The sequence below is a fragment of the Schistocerca americana genome, unplaced genomic scaffold (assembly GCF_021461395.2).
Source record: "Schistocerca americana isolate TAMUIC-IGC-003095 unplaced genomic scaffold, iqSchAmer2.1 HiC_scaffold_340, whole genome shotgun sequence".
Taxonomy (NCBI): Eukaryota; Metazoa; Arthropoda; class Insecta; order Orthoptera; family Acrididae; genus Schistocerca; species Schistocerca americana.
In genome coordinates this window covers 137,501-142,500 of record NW_025726061.1, presented here as the reverse complement: position 1 = coordinate 142,500, position 5,000 = coordinate 137,501, and the positions used below count along the sequence as shown (strand labels likewise).

Genomic DNA, 5,000 nt, shown 5'->3' with positions numbered 1-5,000 from the left:
TCAATCTGTCAATCCTTCCGGTGTCCGGGCCTGGTGAGGTTTCCCGTGTTGAGTCAAATTAAGCCGCAGGCTCCACTCCTGGTGGTGCCCTTCCGTCAATTCCTTTAAGTTTCAGCTTTGCAACCATACTTCCCCCGGAACCCAAAAGCTTTGGTTTCCCGGAGGCTGCCCGCCGAGTCATCGGAGGAACTGCGGCGGATCGCTGGCTGGCATCGTTTATGGTTAGAACTAGGGCGGTATCTGATCGCCTTCGAACCTCTAACTTTCGTTCTTGATTAATGAAAACATACTTGGCAAATGCTTTCGCTTCTGTTCGTCTTGCGACGATCCAAGAATTTCACCTCTAACGTCGCAATACGAATGCCCCCGCCTGTCCCTATTAATCATTACCTCGGGTTCCGAAAACCAACAAAATAGAACCGAGGTCCTATTCCATTATTCCATGCACACAGTATTCAGGCGGGCTTGCCTGCTTTAAGCACTCTAATTTGTTCAAAGTAAACGTGCCGGCCCACCGAGACACTCACTCAAGAGCACCCTGGTAGGATTGCAACGGGGTCCGCCTCGGGACGCACGAGCACGCACGAGGCGCGTCGCACGCCTTCGGCTCGCCCCACCGGCAGGACGTCCCACGATACATGCCAGTTAAACACCGACGGGCGGTGAACCAACAGCGTGGGACACAAATCCAACTACGAGCTTTTTAACCGCAACAACTTTAATATACGCTATTGGAGCTGGAATTACCGCGGCTGCTGGCACCAGACTTGCCCTCCAATAGATACTCGTTAAAGGATTTAAAGTGTACTCATTCCGATTACGGGGCCTCGGATGAGTCCCGTATCGTTATTTTTCGTCACTACCTCCCCGTGCCGGGAGTGGGTAATTTGCGCGCCTGCTGCCTTCCTTGGATGTGGTAGCCGTTTCTCAGGCTCCCTCTCCGGAATCGAACCCTGATTCCCCGTTACCCGTTACAACCATGGTAGGCGCAGAACCTACCATCGACAGTTGATAAAGCAGACATTTGAAAGATGCGTCGCCGGTACGAGGACCGTGCGATCAGCCCAAAGTTATTCAGAGTCACCAAGGCAAACGGACCGGACGAGCCGACCGATTGGTTTTGATCTAATAAAAGCGTCCCTTCCATCTCTGGTCGGGACTCTGTTTGCATGTATTAGCTCTAGAATTACCACAGTTATCCAAGTAACGTGGGTACGATCTAAGGAACCATAACTGATTTAATGAGCCATTCGCGGTTTCACCTTAATGCGGCTTGTACTGAGACATGCATGGCTTAATCTTTGAGACAAGCATATGACTACTGGCAGGATCAACCAGGGAGCTGCGTCAACTAGAGCTGAGCAGCCGGCCGCCCGGGAGTGTGTCCCGGGGGCCCGCGCGAACACGCAAGCGTCCGCTCAATTATTCTGCAAACAGGAGGAGGCTGAGCTCCCCTGCACAATACACCTCGAAACCCTCTCAGGTCCCGGCGGCGCGCAGCGCCGTCCTAAGTACTTGGTCGGGTTCGAGAGAGGCGCAATCGCCCGGAGTTTGGCGAGTAGACGCTTTAGGTGCGACCACCCGTGCTCCCAACTGAGCTTGCCGCTGCCGACAGAGGCCCGGGAGCGTGCTGTCGTGGCATTGCCGGCGGGAGACAACACGCGCCACCTACGGTGACCGGCAGCTCCAACGCCAGCGCCACAGAAGGACAAAAGCCCCACTTGGGTGCCGAAGCGAACTCTCCCAGCACAGCGCACGCGCCAACACGTCCGCACAGCTGCGATACAAACCACCTGCGAGAACCGCAGAGGCGACCGAGCAGCAGACGGCGTCGCGGCGCCGAGCGCCGGGCGGCGGCGCATCCTCAGCGCACACAGTCCTCAATCGGACCAGCACACTGCAGATGTCCACCGCGCTTCGCACCGGGCCCGCGAGGACCTACTTTGGCCGCACGGCGCCGCGTGCAGGGTGCGCCGGCGCGCAGCTGCGCCGCCTGCCGCCTCCGTCGGCCGGCGCGCCTGCCACTGGCCGCCCCCACCAGCCGGCTGTAGCGCGTGCGCCCACGCACCGCGCGGCCAGCACGCCGGGAGGCCCCCCCTCACCGGCCGGGGACGGTCCCACCCAGCCACCGCCGCGTATCGCTTCACACCCAGATGCCATTCACGTTCGTGGGCATGGTGGGTATCGCTGGAACAACCGGTTGGTAGCTCAACCGATCGTCGCCATCACTGATTCACCTCTAGCGAGAACAACCGCACCACAACGGTTTACCAGTTGTTCATTTGCATAACGTCACCAGCAAACGTAGGCGTCCATCGCCATTTGCAAATTCAACGATTGTTGCATGCCTGTGTCAGGTGTCACGACACACTATGTCTGCCCACATACACGCAACAACATGTGCACGCTTCGCGAACACGTGGAAGGTGGCCCCCGTACGTATGCGATGTCCATTGCGCGAACGACTGTCAACCGGCCTCTGTCGCATGTCGCAGATGTGGAACGCAGTGCACCATGCTATCACGGTGTGTGAGAAGAGACGACTACGTCTGACAACACGCGCCACTACATCAACAGACGGCTCATGCTGATCGCCATCCAGGGCATACCACACTGCAATCCAGCTCTTATAGGGAGACGACACGTAGCTGAGTGCACAACATTTGGACCGCATGGTTCGCCGTTGTTGGCGCAGTCGTTGTACGGTCACATGTACCACGATGTATCATTCAGTACATGAGGACCAATGTGCAGTACAGTGTGTGATTTGGACGTACAACATCAGCGGACAGTTGACACAGGCCGTACCACAGCGTAGGCTAAGTGCTTCGCACATGCGAATGCCAATGAACAACTGCAAATGCCAATGAACAACTGCAAAGGGCATTGAGCATGTACGTCCTGCTGCCATCCACATTACAGTGTATAGCTGCAAGGTGTTTAACATGAAGCGATACACTGGGGACCGGGCAGTGCGAGTAGCAAACTATATTGCGGGGGTTGCAGTTAGGCAACACTACACTAATTTAACGCGTCGTATGACAATTACAGAGCAGGTTAAGGCCCAACGTGTGTTGGGTTAAGGCCCAACGTGTGTTGGGTTAAGGCCCAACGTGTGTTGGGTTAAGGCCCAACGTGTGTTGGGTTAAGGCCCAACGTGTGTTGGGTTAAGGCCCAACGTGTGTTGGGTTAAGGCCCAACGTGTGTTGGGTTAAGGCCCAACGTGTGTTGGGTTAAGGCCCAACGTGTGTTGGGTTAAGGCCCAACGTGTGTTGGGTTACGTTAAGGGGCAATGTGGGTTACGTTAAGGGGCAATGTGGGTTACGTTAAGGGGCAATGTGGGTTACGTTACGGCGCAATATAGGTTACGTTACGGCGCAATATAGGTTACGTTAAGGCGCAATATCGGTTACGTTAAGGCGCAATACAGGTTACGTTAAGGCGCAATACAGGTTACGTTAAGGCGCAATACAGGTTACGTTAAGGCGCAATACAGGTTACGTTAAGGCGCAATACAGGTTACGTTAAGGCGCAATACAGGTTACGTTAAGGCGCAATACAGGTTACGTTAAGGCGCAATACAGGTTACGTTAAGGCGCAATGCAGGTTACGTTAAGGCGCAATGCAGGTTACGTTAAGGCGCAATACAGGTTACGTTAAGGCGCAATACAGGTTACGTTAAGGCGCAATACAGGTTACGTTAAGGCGCAATACAGGTTACGTTAAGGCGCAATACAGGTTACGTTAAGGCGCAATACAGGTTACGTTAAGGCGCAATACAGGTTACGTTAAGGCGCAATACAGGTTACGTTAAGGCGCAATACAGGTTACGTTAAGGCGCAATACAGGTTACGTTAAGGCGCAATACAGGTTACGTTAAGGCGCAATACAGGTTACGTTAAGGCGCAATACAGGTTACGTTAAGGCGCAATACAGGTTACGTTAAGGCGCAATACAGGTTACGTTAAGGCGCAATACAGGTTACGTTAAGGCGCAATACAGGTTACGTTAAGGCGCAATACAGGTTAGGTTAAGGCGCAATACAGGTTAGGTTAAGGCGCAATACAGGTTAGGTTAAGGTACGACATAGGTTAGGTTAAGGTACGACATAGGTTAGGTTAAGGTACGACATAGGTTAGGTTAAGGTACGACATAGGTTAGGTTAAGGTACGACATAGGTTAGGTTAAGGTACGACATAGGTTAGGTTAAGGTACGACATAGGTTAGGTTAAGGTACGACATAGGTTAGGTTAAGGTACGACATAGGTTAGGTTAAGGTACGACATAGGTTAGGTTAAGGTACGACATAGGTTAGGTTAAGGTACGACATAGGTTAGGTTAAGGTACGACATAGGTTAGGTTAAGGTACGACATAGGTTAGGTTAAGGTACGACATAGGTTAGGTTAAGGTACGACATAGGTTAGGTTAAGGTACGACATAGGTTAGGTTAAGGTACGACATAGGTTAGGTTAAGGTACGACATAGGTTAGGTTAAGGTACGACATAGGTTAGGTTAAGGTACGACATAGGTTAGGTTAAGGTACGACATAGGTTAGGTTAAGGTACGACATAGGTTAGGTTAAGGTACGACATAGGTTAGGTTAAGGTACGACATAGGTTAGGTTAAGGTACGACATAGGTTAGGTTAAGGTACGACATAGGTTAGGTTAAGGTACGACATAGGTTAGGTTAAGGTACGACATAGGTTAGGTTAAGGTACGACATAGGTTAGGTTACGGTACGACATAGGTTAGGTTACGGTACGACATAGGTTAGGTTACGGTACGACATAGGTTAGGTTACGGTACGACATAGGTTAGGTTACGGTACGACATAGGTTAGGTTACGGTACGACATAGGTTAGGTTACGGTACGACATAGGTTAGGTTACGGTACGACATAGGTTAGGTTACGGTACGATATAGGTTAGGTTACGGTACGATATAGGTTAGGTTAAGGTACACATTGTTGTAAGGAAAGGTTTAATGGGGGGCGGGGC

At 52.1% G+C, this 5,000-nt stretch overlaps 1 non-coding gene across 1 annotated transcript in view; it reads right to left on the bottom strand.

The window, feature by feature from the left end:
* Positions 1-1,341, bottom strand: part of LOC124580678 — a 1,910-nt gene extending 569 nt beyond the window's left edge. Inside the window, exon 1 of the ribosomal RNA XR_006973234.1 lies at positions 1-1,341. This exon is cut by the window's left edge and continues 569 nt beyond it. This is a non-coding gene — a ribosomal RNA (small subunit ribosomal RNA).
* Between the last annotated feature and the right edge of the window lie 3,659 nt (positions 1,342-5,000).